Below are 13,171 nucleotides of genomic sequence, written 5' to 3'. Positions count from 1 at the left end.
AGGTCGGGGCCAAGGCAGAGAGGCTCCAGCCTCAGGGTGCAGTGTAGGAAGGGGCGCAGGCCGAGACAGAGGTGAGAGAGGCTCCAGCCTCAGGGCGCAGTGTAGGAGGGGGTGCAGGCCGAGGCAGAGGTGAGAGAGGCTCCAGCCTCAGGGCACAGAGTAGGAGGGGGGCGCAGGGCCAGAGTGAGGCAGAGGTGAGAGAGGCTCCAGCCTCAGGGCGCAGTGTAGGAGGGGGCGCACGGCGGGGCAGAGGCGAGAGAGGGCGGAGTGTAGGAGGGGGCACACACAGGGTGGGGCTCAGGCAGAGGCGAGAGAGGCTCCAGCCTCAGGGCGCAGTGTAGGAGAGGGCGTAGGGCGGGGCAGAGGCGAGAGAGGCTCCAGCCTCAGGGCGCAGTGTAGGAGAGGGCGTAGGGCGGGGCAGAGGCGAGAGAGGCTCCAGCCTCAGGGCGCAGTGTAGGAGGGGGCGCGCAACTCACTCAGCTATCATTCCTCTATTGTGTTTAAAGCAAAGAGAAATAAGAAAAGGAGATACATGGCAGTGACTGCAAGCCAGATAACTAGAGTAGACGCTGGGGAAATAGAGAAAAGGAGCCGGAGGACACCGGGAGCCCAATCTGGTGTATTATCGCTGATATAATGGGTAAGTATTAGACAATATTTAAATATACTCACAAAGCCGGGTTGCACATAGAGCAACCAAACAAATTTGCATGTGGGGAAGTACCGTCCCCACTCGGCCTTGTGGCTTTCGCTTCGTTGGTCGCAGCTCCTTAAGAAAGAACCACCCACCTGGGTGATGGCCCCCAAACTGGAGGGGGTGAAACACAATGGAAGAAGGTAGGAGGCACCCTTGGGGTACTTATTTATTTATTAATTTATTGTATTTGTAAAGCGCCAACATATTACGCAGCGCTGACATATGTAACAATGTGTATTCCACTAGTTGATGGAACCCCTATAGGGGCATATACAGTGTGACAAAGTGGATAGAAAGTATTTATGCACTTTGTCTGGAATGGTAGTAGATGGGAGGTATGTTGCACCCAGGATCCGACGCTACATGCAGTAGCAGCTCCAGAGTTTGTGTGGCTTGGTTATGTGAATAGCTAAGTCTCACTATTGGGCTGGAGCTGACCAGAAGCAAGGCGGGTGGGTGCTTCTGGTCGTCCTATCCTGGGTGGAATTGCACTCCGGGTTTTACCTCAACTGGTCAGCTTCACAGCTGACACATAAAAAAAGGTGATCACTTCCTGGTTGGTGTGAGTGTGTGTGAGCAGCATGGCTGCTAGTCAGAGACTCTGACAAAACTGCTGGGAGTTATCCAGGATTGCATTATTCAAAAGCTACCATCTTTCATATGGACTTTGCATGGAAAGTGCTGTTTGAAACCCGCTGCATATTAAGGTTTGCTTTGCTGTGGACTTACTGTCTTTGAACTGTTTGTGTCACTTTGCTGTGGAATAAAAAACACAAAGTTTTGCACTTTGAAACTGTGTCAGAGCCTGCTTCACTGTCTGCCAAGCCTACCAGTTGATGCTAGTCCCTCACAATTGGTGGCGGATGCGAGCAAAGTGGCAGAGTGAAATGCAGTGCTCTTAAAGGGACAGTGCCATCGATAATCGTTTTCAGCTCCTTGGACTGAGAATCTGTACAGCAGAATGGAGGAGTTAGTCAAGCAATTGGCACTGGCTACTATTGAACAGCGGCAAACTAATGCAGTCCTTCAGCAGCAAACAACAGCTATGCAGGAGCAATCTAAGGAAATGTATGAAAGACTGGCTACAGCTGCAGAGGCTGACAGAAAGCTTCTGACTGAGGTTGTACAAAAACTTGCTGAGCGAAGCTCAGAGGCCCAAGCGGGTGTCCCGGGCAATGCTGGCTCTATCCGAGCTAGTTGTTTTCTTCAAAAAATGACACCGCATGATGATGTGGAGGCCTTCCTGAATACGTTTGAAAGGACTGCAGAAAGGGAGGCCTGGCCTAAAACCCAGTGGGCAGGGTTGGTAGCACCTTTTCTGACGGGCGATGCCCAGAAAGCCTATTTTGACCTTGCCCTGGAAGACGCCAAGGATTATGACAAACTGAGAAATGAAATCCTGAGACGTCTGGGTGTCACGCCGGCCGTACGGGCCCAACGAGTACACAGTTGGGAGTATTCACCGTCAAAGTCTCCTAGGTCCCAGATGCACGACTTGATTCATCTGATGAAAAAGTGGCTTGAGCCTGAAGTGTTAACAGGTCCTCAGATCGTGGAAAGGATCACTATGGACCGTTTCTTGAGAGCGCTTCCTCAAGCTTTACGGAGATGGGTGAGCCATTCGAATCCAAAATCGGCAGACCAGCTAATCGAGATGGTGGAATCCTACCTTGCTGCTGAGGAATCCCTGGCCTGGTCGACAGCTCAGCGAGCCCCAGCCCCAAAGCCGTCAGCTCCCAAGGCAATGGGTAAGACTAAACCTGTGGTGTTTGGGGGTGTAGAAGGGGAGCGTCATGCTTCAGAGGGACTTAAAGCGTTTGCTGGGAAGCGAGTGGGACTTCCCTCTAGAAACCCAGGACTTATACAATGTTGGCGGTGTAACGAATGGGGACATATTGCAGCTAACTGTCCGCTTGCTATGGAGTGTGACCATGCTCGCAGACTGTCTTTCTTTGCTCTAACAGTCTGCCAGGGGAACTCTGAGTCACATATGACTGTGGTCAAGATTGCTGGTAACAGTGTGCATGCACTTCTGGACTCAGGCAGCCTTGTGACACTGGTCCATGGCAGTCTTGTAAAGAGTAACCTGCTTGGTGAACGGCACATAGCGGTTCTGTGTGTTCATGGAGACTGTAAAAAGTACCCCACTGCTGTTTTACCCCTGGAAACAAACTGTGGAGTGGCCTCTCATGAAGTAGCAGTGGTCCCAAACTTGGCACACAGTGTCATTTTGGGAAGAGATTTTCCCCTTTTCTGGACCTTGTGGGAGGGGCAAAAACAATGCAATATGAAGTTGGAATGTGTATCTGAACCTCCAGTATTATTGCCTGTATGTGAGCAAAATGTGTGTAAAAATGATGAGGAACTCAGAGGTGATGCTGTGTCTTACCCTTTAACAGTTATGGCAGGTGAAATAGGGGAACCTGGGGAAACAACCAGTGAATCTCCTATGCCAGAGTGGGAGGTCTCCCGAGAAAATTTTGGTACTGCCCAAATGAGGGACCCTACTCTGGTTAGGGCATGGGAAAATGTAACTGTAATAAATGGTGTGAGTCAGGCTCCAGGTGCAGAGGGTGAGTTTCCACATATGGCTGTTAATAATGAGTTACTGTATAGAATTGAAAAAGTCCGAAGTGAAGTGGTCGAACAGCTTGTGGTTCCTCAACCTTTTCGCCAGCTAGCCTTAGATCTAGCACATAAACACCCTCTGGGGGGTCACCTGGGGGCTGAAAAGACAAAGGATCGGATCTTACAAAGGTTCTTTTGGCCTGGGGTGCATGGCGATGTAAAGAAATACTGTGAATCATGTCCTGAGTGTCAAATGTCTGCTCCTCTGCCACATTTCCGCAGCCCCCTCGTTCCATTGCCTATCATTGAGGTACCCTTTGATAGGATAGCGATGGATCTAGTGGGCCCGTTGGTTAAATCTGCCAGAGGAAACCAATACATTTTAGTTGTCTTGGATTATGCCACCCGCTACCCGGAGGCAATTCCATTGAGGAACTCCTCCTCCAAGACAATAGCAAAAGAACTGTTTCAGATGTTTACTCGCACTGGTATTCCAAAAGAGATCTTAACAGATCAAGGGACACCCTTTATGTCCAAAGTAATGAAGGAATTGTGTAAAGTAATGAAAATCAAACAGTTACGTACTTCAGTATACCATCCACAGACGGATGGTCTGGTAGAACGATTTAACAAAACACTAAAAAATATGCTGAAAAAGGTAGTGGAAAAAGATGGCAGGGACTGGGACTGTCTCCTGCCCTATCTATTGTTTGCCATTAGGGAGGTTCCCCAGTCTTCCACGGGGTTCTCGCCCTTTGAGTTGTTGTACGGACGGCAACCCCGTGGTATACTGGATATAGCCAAAGAGACCTGGGAACAAGAAACCACTCCCCATAGAAGTGTAATAGAGCACATTTCCCTTCTGCAGGAAAGGATAGCAGCAGTGATGCCCGTGGTCAGAGAACACTTGCAACAAGCTCAGGAAGCTCAAAGCCGTATATATAACAGGGCAGCAAAAGTTAGAACTTTCAACCCTGGGGATCGGGTACTCGTGCTCATTCCCACGGTAGAAAGTAAGTTCCTGGCCAAATGGCAGGGCCCCTATGAGATCATTGAGAAGGTGGGGGAAGTAAATTACAGAGTATACCAACCGGGGAAACGAAAGCCAGAGCAAGTGTACCATGTCAACCTCATTAAGCCTTGGAAAGATAGAGTGGCCCTGGCCGCTACAGTGGTGTCACAGGAATCACGATGTGGGGGAGTTCCAGAAGTAACAATTGCTGATACCCTGTCCCCTTCCCAGAAACAGGAAGTTAAAGAGTTCCTGTTACGAAATAAAGACATATTTTCAGAGCTTCCAGGATGCACTAGTGTGATACAGCATGATGTTGTTACTGATCCCTATGTACAAGTTCGTGTGAAACCTTACCGAATTCCTGAGGCCCGTAGACAGGCAGTAGCAGAGGAGGTTCAGAGAATGCTAGAGCTGGGGATTATTGAAGAGTCTAACAGTGAGTGGAACAGTCCCATAGTTCTAGTCCCTAAGCCAGACGGGACCTTGAGGTTTTGCAACGATTTTCGAAAATTAAATGAGGTATCGAAATTTGATGCATACCCCATGCCCAGGGTGGATGAATTAATTGAGAGGTTGGGCCCGGCCAGGTATATAACAACCCTTGATTTAACTAGGGGATATTGGCAGGTCCCTCTAACTGAGCAGGCCAAAGAGAAGACAGCATTCACCACTCCTGAGGGGTTATTTCATTACAAAAAAATGCCCTTTGGGTTGCAAGGGGCTCCTGCTACCTTTCAAAGAATGATGGACAGAATTCTCAAGCCCCATCAACACTTTGCTTCAGCTTATTTAGATGACATAGTCATATTTAGCCATGACTGGGACAGTCATCTGCCCAAAGTGCAGGCTGTCTTAGACTCCCTCAGAAAATCTGGGCTGACAGCCAATCCAAAGAAATGTGCGGTAGGACTAGAGGAAGCCCGGTATTTAGGATACACCATAGGGCGGGGTTTGATAAAGCCCCAAATAAACAAGGTTGAGGCCATTAGAGACTGGCCTCAGCCTAAAACAAAAAAAACAAGTAAGGACTTTTTTAGGCCTGGTGGGTTATTACAGAAGGTTTTTGCCCAATTTTGCCACTGTAGCCACCCCAATTACTGATTTGACAAAAGGGAAAGACTCCGGTAAAATACACTGGGGCCCGGAGGCTGAGAAGGCATTTCAGGATCTTAAAACCCTTTTGTGCAGGGGTCCGGTGCTTATCACTCCTAACTTTAATAAAGAATTTGTTGTACAAACTGATGCTTCAAGTGTTGGGTTGGGAGCAGTGTTGTCTCAAGAAATGGAAGGTGAGGAGCATCCAGTTGTGTATCTGAGTCGAAAGCTGACACCTGCGGAGAGAAATTATAGTATTGTAGAGCGTGAATGCCTTGCTATCAAGTGGGCTCTGGAGGCTCTCCGATACTACCTCCTGGGTCGTCAATTTCGTCTCATTACTGATCATGCTCCACTCACCTGGATGTGTAAAAATAAAGAGCAGAATGCCAGGGTAACACGTTGGTTCCTGGCACTACAGCCCTTCAGGTTCACTGTGGAACATAGGGCTGGGAAACTGCAAGGAAATGCTGATGCCCTCTCAAGGACACATTCTCTCATGGCAGAAGGTGTCCGAACCCATGGGTTCGAACAGAGGGGGGAGGTATGTGACAAAGTGGATAGAAAGTATTTATGCACTTTGTCTGGAATGGTAGTAGATGGGAGGTATGTTGCACCCAGGATCCGACGCTACATGCAGTAGCAGCTCCAGAGTTTGTGTGGCTTGGTTATGTGAATAGCTAAGTCTCACTATTGGGCTGGAGCTGACCAGAAGCAAGGCGGGTGGGTGCTTCTGGTCGTCCTATCCTGGGTGGAATTGCACTCCGGGTTTTACCTCAACTGGTCAGCTTCACAGCTGACACATAAAAAAAGGTGATCACTTCCTGGTTGGTGTGAGTGTGTGTGAGCAGCATGGCTGCTAGTCAGAGACTCTGACAAAACTGCTGGGAGTTATCCAGGATTGCATTATTCAAAAGCTACCATCTTTCATATGGACTTTGCATGGAAAGTGCTGTTTGAAACCCGCTGCATATTAAGGTTTGCTTTGCTGTGGACTTACTGTCTTTGAACTGTTTGTGTCACTTTGCTGTGGAATAAAAAACACAAAGTTTTGCACTTTGAAACTGTGTCAGAGCCTGCTTCACTGTCTGCCAAGCCTACCAGTTGATGCTAGTCCCTCACAATAGGTATATAATAAAACAAACACAAAAGGTATGGAATGATCCTACCTTATAACATATTCACTCAGGATATCATGAAAAAAAATACTTTAATAGGGCACTTTTAAGTTGACAATGTGTCATAAACCATGGAGGAACAATATACCCTACGGCCAATTTCTCAGAATACGAAAAAATTGCAGTGACCTAGGTACGTTTGACACTCAGTCCAAGGCACTGATGAGAAAATTTAAGGAGAAGAATTTTCCCAGTAAACTAATAAAAGAAGCAAAGAATAGAGCAAGAACAACCCAAAGGGATACTTTGTTGAAAAAAGAGAAATTGAAGAGAGATGATGGATAGAAGAATAAAAGTATTAAGTTCATCACAAGGTTCTCCAACCAACATAACAAAAATTCTGGGCAACCATTGGCCCCTGCTACAAATGGACCCAATACTGAGAACAGTTCTACCTGATAAACCAAGATGTACTTTTCGTAGAGCCAAAACTCTAAAAAACAGGCTGGCACCCAGCATACTGAAAGACACGAACCAACAGCCGAGAGAAAAACTAAACGATTTAAAAAGGAAATAACGGGATATCTATAACCATAAATTAGATGCCCGTCTCACCCATAAATATATCTTAGAAACAAAAAATGGGTTTGGGGAGCACTAGAGCGAGATATAATTCAAATGGCTTTATTAAAGATTCAGTAGCAAAAAAGTCAAGCATACAAACCATATCACGTCTGAGGAAGTCCAGAGTGACGAAACGCGTCACGTGCTGTGTGACGCCGATTCAGGAAGCTACCTTTGTAGCGTCCCCCGTGCCTCCGCATCCTTCCTCTCCTTCCAGCCAGCAATACATGATCAATGACAGCTATGAAAGATCACTCCTACAGCTGATAAGCAAAGGGGACCGAGCGGACATCACACAATTGCCAGCGGTGGATGAGTAACCTAACCAAGGGTATCCCACCACGATGTATTCCAGCAGAAGGTTCGTCCGAGGTTACATGAGTGCATACAAAACAAGACTAGCAATAGGATTGAGGTTTGACCCAATTGGATCTGTAATGGATGTGTACATGCGCAGGACATAGAGGCTTGCTATATCTTGCAAACGGGGTGACAGAGGTGATTATTGCTTACTGGATTCCTGGCTGTTGCAATTGAAGCGTACCTTATCTATGGGCCTGAAAATTTATGTGTACACAAATTGGTTTTTATAAATAGGAGTGCACTCCAATTAGGACTAATATGGCCATATTAATAGGTGCTTCTGTTATGTTTTAATGGGGGGGGGGGGGGTTATATGGTTTGTATGCTTGACTTTTTTGCTACTGAATCTTTAATAAAGCCATTTGAATTATATCTCGCTCTAGTGCTCCCCAAACCCATTTTTTGTTTCTAAAAACGAAACGATCACATGTGCTCTGTTACGTGTTGCTCTCATTCAAAATGTCTATGCTGTACAGTAATAGAGAAAGAAGCCTCCTCCTTTATGTCCACTGTCACAGGAGAGACACACCTGATCAAATATGATATGGATTGCTCCACAACATTCGTGGTCTACCTGGTGACCTGTCCATGTGGATTACAATATGTGGGCCGCACCACACAACAGTTTCGCACAAGATGGGGCCAGCACAGACGAAACATAGCTAATGGCTACTTGAACCACGGACTATCAAGACACTTTTATTATATATATGCCCCCAGAGCCGGGACAAGGTCCTCCAGCACCCAAGGCTGAGACACCAAAGTGCGCCCCTCCATCCCTCCCACCCCAGCCGTCACACACTGATTGCTATTAGACTAAGAGGCCCCTCCTCCATCCCTCCCACCCCAGCCGTCACACACTGATTGCTATTAGACTAAGAGGCCCCTCCATCCCTCCCACCCCAGCCATCACACACTGATTGCTATTAGACTAAGAGGCCCCTCCTCCATCCCTCCCACCCCAGCCGTCACACACTGATTGCTATTACACTAAGAGGCCCCTCCATCCCTCCCACCCCAGCCATCACACACTGATTGCTATTAGACTAAGAGGCCCCTCCTCCATCCCTCCCACCCCAGCCGTCACACACTGATTGCTATTACACTAAGAGGCCCCTCCTCCATCCCTCCCACCCCAGCCGTCACACACTGATTGCTATTACACTAAGAGGCCCCTCCATCCCTCCCACCCCAGCCGTCACACACTGATTGCTATTACACTAAGAGGCTCCTCCATCCCTCCCACCCCAGCCGTCACACACTGATTGCTATTACACTAAGAGGCCCCTCCCCCATCCCTCCCACCCCAGCCGTCACACACTGATTGCTATTACACTAAGAGGCACCTCCCATCCCTCCCACCCCAGCCGTCACACACTGATTGCTATTACACTAAGATGCCCCTCCCCATCCCTGCCACCCCGGCCATCACACACTGATTGCTATTAGACTAAGAGGCCCCTCCCTCATCCCTCCCACCCATCACACACTGATTGCTATTACACTAAGAGGCCCCTCCCTCATCCCTCCCACCCCAGCCGTCACACACTGATTGCTATTACACTAAGAGGCTCCTCCATCCCTCCCACCCCAGCCGTCACACACTGATTGCTATTACACTAAGAGGCCCCTCCCCCATCCCTCCCACCCCAGCCGTCACACACTGATTGCTATTACACTAAGAGGCCCCTCTCCCATCCCTCCCACACCAGCCATCACACACTGATTGCTATTACACTAAGAGGCCCCTCCATCCCTCCCACCCCAGCCGTCACACACTGATTGCTATTACACTAAGAGGCCCCTCCTCCATCCCTCCCACCCCAGCCATCACACACTGATTGCTATTACACTAAGAGGCCCCTCCATCCCTCCCACCCCAGCCGTCACACACTGATTGCTATTACACTAAGAGGCCCCTCTCCCATCCCTCCCACACCAGCCATCACACACTGATTGCTATTACACTAAGAGGCCCCTCCATCCCTCCCACCCCAGCCGTCACACACTGATTGCTATTACACTAAGAGGCCCCTCCTCCATCCCTCCCACCCCAGCCATCACACACTGATTGCTATTACACTAAGAGGCCCCTCCATCCCTCCCACCCCAGCCGTCACACACTGATTGCTATTACACTAAGAGGCCCCTCTCCCATCCCTCCCACACCAGCCATCACACACTGATTGCTATTACACTAAGAGGCTCCTCCATCCCTCCCACCCCAGCCGTCACACACTGATTGCTATTACACTAAGAGGCACCTCCCATCCCTCCCACCCCAGCCGTCACACACTGATTGCTATTACACTAAGAGGCCCCTCCCCCATCCCTCCCACCCCAGCCGTCACACACTGATTGCTATTACACTAAGAGGCCCCTCTCCCATCCCTCCCACACCAGCCATCACACACTGATTGCTATTACACTAAGAGGCCCCTCCATCCCTCCCACCCCAGCCGTCACACACTGATTGCTATTACACTAAGAGGCCCCTCCTCCATCCCTCCCACCCCAGCCATCACACACTGATTGCTATTACACTAAGAGGCCCCTCCATCCCTCCCACCCCAGCCGTCACACACTGATTACTATTACACTAAGAGGCCCCTCCTCCATCCCTCCCACCCCAGCCATCACACACTGATTGCTATTACACTAAGAGGCTCCTCCATCCCTCCCACCCCAGCCGTCACACACTGATTGCTATTACACTAAGAGGCCCTCCTCCATCCCTCCCCCAGCCGTCACACACTGATTGCTATTAGACTAAGAGGCGCCACAGGGCCCACAACCTCCCCAACACCTAAATATCTAGTTATCTGGCTTGCAGTCACTGCCATGTATCCCCTTTTCTTATTTCTTTCTGCTTCAAACACAATTAGGAATGACAGCTGAAGGAATTCTGCGCCCCCTCCTACACTGCGCCCTGAGGCTGGAGCCTCTCCAGCCTATGCCTCGGCCCGGCCCTGTATGCCCCTATAGGGGTTCCATCAACTAGCGGAATACACATTGTTACGTAAGTACCCCAAGGGCGCCTCCTACCTTCTTCCATAGATAACTAGAGTAGAGGGTAACTGGATAACCCAACTTTTTGAGATAAGAAAGAAGGACAGTTTAAGAGAGACACACCCCTGCCACACCTCTTGTCACTGATACCAGAAAGAGTTCAAAAGCAAAAGATTAAGTTTAAATATTTAGACCACACTGGTCCTCCCTCTCATCATTAGTTCTCCTTCATTGTAACATTTTAAAATAAGAAATAGATCAATTTAAACAATAGAAATAATATATTTAGAGCGTATTAAGCATATTTGTCCTGTAAAAAAATCAGGGCAGTTTGTAGGCTAAACTGCACCTAGGGCAAGGGTGTAAAAATTGTGCCCCCCCTTCCCCGGTGGAGCCAGGTCTAGGTGCCCACAGTATAGCTAGCCAGCTATAGGTGCCCTCCAGTATAGGTAGCCAGGCATAGTTGCCTCCAGTATAGGTTAGATAGCTAGGTAGGTACCTCCAGTATAGGGTAGCCATATAGTTGCCACCAGTATAGGTTAGATAGGTAGGTGCCCCCAGTATAGGTTAGATAGGTAGGTGCCCCCAGTATAGGTTAGATAGGTCGGTGCCCCCCAGTATAGGTTAGATTAGGTAGGTGCCCCCCAGTATAGGTTAGATTAGGTAGGTGCCCCGAGTATAGGTTGGATAGGTAGGTTCCCCCAGTATAGGTTAGATAGGTAGGTGCCTCCAGTATAGGTTAGATAGGTAGGTGCTGCCAGTATAGGTTAGATAAGAAGTTTCCCGCAGTATAGGTTAGATAGGTAGGTTCCCGCAGTATAGGTTATATAGGTAGGTTCTCCAGTATAGGTTAGATAGGTAGGTGCCCGCAGTATAGGTTAGATAGGTAGGTGTCCTGAGTATAGGTTAGATGGGTAGGTGCCCCGAGTATAAGTTAGATAGGTAGGTGCCCGCAATATAGGCTAGATAGGTAGGTGCCCCCAGTATAGGCTAGATAGGTAGGTGCCCCCAGTATAGGTTAGATAGGTAGGTGCCCGCTGTATAGGTTATATAGGTAAGTTCCCCCAGTATAGGTGAGATAGGTAGATGCCCGCAGTATATGTTAGATAGGTAGGTGCCTTGAGTATAGGTTAGATAGGTAGGTGCTTCGAGTATAGGTTAGATAGGTAGGTGCCCCGAGTATAGGGTAGATAGGTACGTGCTCCGGGGTATAATCACAGCGGCGGGGGGGAGCAGGCATAGAGTAGTTACAACTCACCTGCCACAATCCCTGCACGCAGCCTCTATCTCCTTCCTGTTCCTGGCGTCCATCGCAATGGTAAGAGCTCTCCCTGTGATGATATGCGGTCACTAAATCACAGGAGGCGCTGTTACCAACGCGATGGGCACTGGGAGAGGAAGAAGACAGGCTGCATGCAGGGGTTGTGGCAGGTGAGTTGTAACTTGCTATGCCCGGTCCCCCCCCCGCCGCTGCGCCCCCCTCCTGCAGCCCAATCCGGCTCCCCGGGCGATTGTACTATTTGCACGCTCATAGAAACGGGGCTGAGAAAAATACATATATTTACACAGATCTGTACATGAGTCCTGAGAGAGGGATACATGAGGAAGAAAGAGGGACAGAGTGACAGGGCTCCCAAAGAGGGACTGTCCTTCTAAAAAGTAACAGCAGAGTGTTGTATCGTGTTAGCCATAAGTAATAGCAAGACGTTGTGAACCAGGAAATGATCCTGATTCACAGCTTCTTCTTGTTCCTTCTGAAAAGGGACAGTTGAGAGGTGTGATTTCTTTCCTGTCTGCTCTGCCCTGTTCTGCTCTCTGCTCTCTACACTCTCTCTCCAGTGATTTCAGCATTATGTTTAGACTTTCTTCAGTTGATGTCAGTTTACACTTACTCTTTGCTTTTCCTGTCCTCTTCCTGCAGCCGCCTCTCTGCTTCTCCTCCCCTCCAGTCTGGCTGCAGAGCTGGAAACGCTGTGACCTGCCTGTATCTGTGTAATCTGTGCGCAGGAAGTGACGCTGCAGCTGTGTCTCCTGTGTCTCTGCCACGCTGTCTCCCGGTGATCACACAACTAGATAGCATAGAACTCAAGAAAGAACTTTCCCTGTAAAAAGCACCACTGTTATATCATAATTCCTTAATCAAAAGAACAAAGAACCAATCCCATGCAATTATATTCAAGAAGTTACAAAAGTTTATTTGATAGCCCAAAAAATTGTCATTCGACTTTAAAAATAATTAAAATCATAACAAGAACAGAACAGCCCATGTCATTCAACCACAGAGGATAATACAGATACAGCAAGGACAAGACCTCTCCAGCAGGGGCTGCAATAGCCCATACAGGAGTATGACCCGGGCCATACAGCATGCAATAATTATAGTGTACACAAAAGTGCTAGATGAAAGCTTCCACCATCAGTTATTAAATAATAAATAGTAATAAAGTGCAACAATATTCATATAATAGGAATACAAGTGAATGAGCCCCCATGCAATGGCAGTGCAAATACTAGAATAGGATATACCTGCTGTATGACCATACAAACCCATAGGAAATAGTGAGGGCTGGAGAGGAGTCCATGCAATGATAATTCCTTGAACTGGATAGCATAGCACCCAACTTGTGTTTAATTCATTCCCTTTCACTGCCATATTAGGTTTTGTTTTTTTGTTTGTTTTTT

At 48.3% G+C, this 13,171-nt stretch overlaps 1 protein-coding gene across 1 annotated transcript in view; it reads right to left on the bottom strand.

Annotated features, from left to right (window-relative positions):
• Window positions 1–12,511, bottom strand: part of LOC137542352 (E3 ubiquitin-protein ligase TRIM39-like) — an 18,233-nt gene extending 5,722 nt beyond the window's left edge. The window contains exon 1 of the mRNA XM_068264195.1: window positions 12,382–12,511. The gene's annotated coding sequence lies outside the window, so the exon portion shown is untranslated. The remainder of the gene's footprint in view (window positions 1–12,381) is intronic.
• Window positions 12,512–13,171: the final 660 nt, after the last annotated feature.

Source organism: Hyperolius riggenbachi, chromosome 2 (assembly GCF_040937935.1).
Source record: "Hyperolius riggenbachi isolate aHypRig1 chromosome 2, aHypRig1.pri, whole genome shotgun sequence".
NCBI lineage: Eukaryota > Metazoa > Chordata > Amphibia > Anura > Hyperoliidae > Hyperolius > Hyperolius riggenbachi.
Note: the sequence above shows the minus strand (reverse complement) of the source record. Positions and strands in the feature narration are given on the sequence as shown.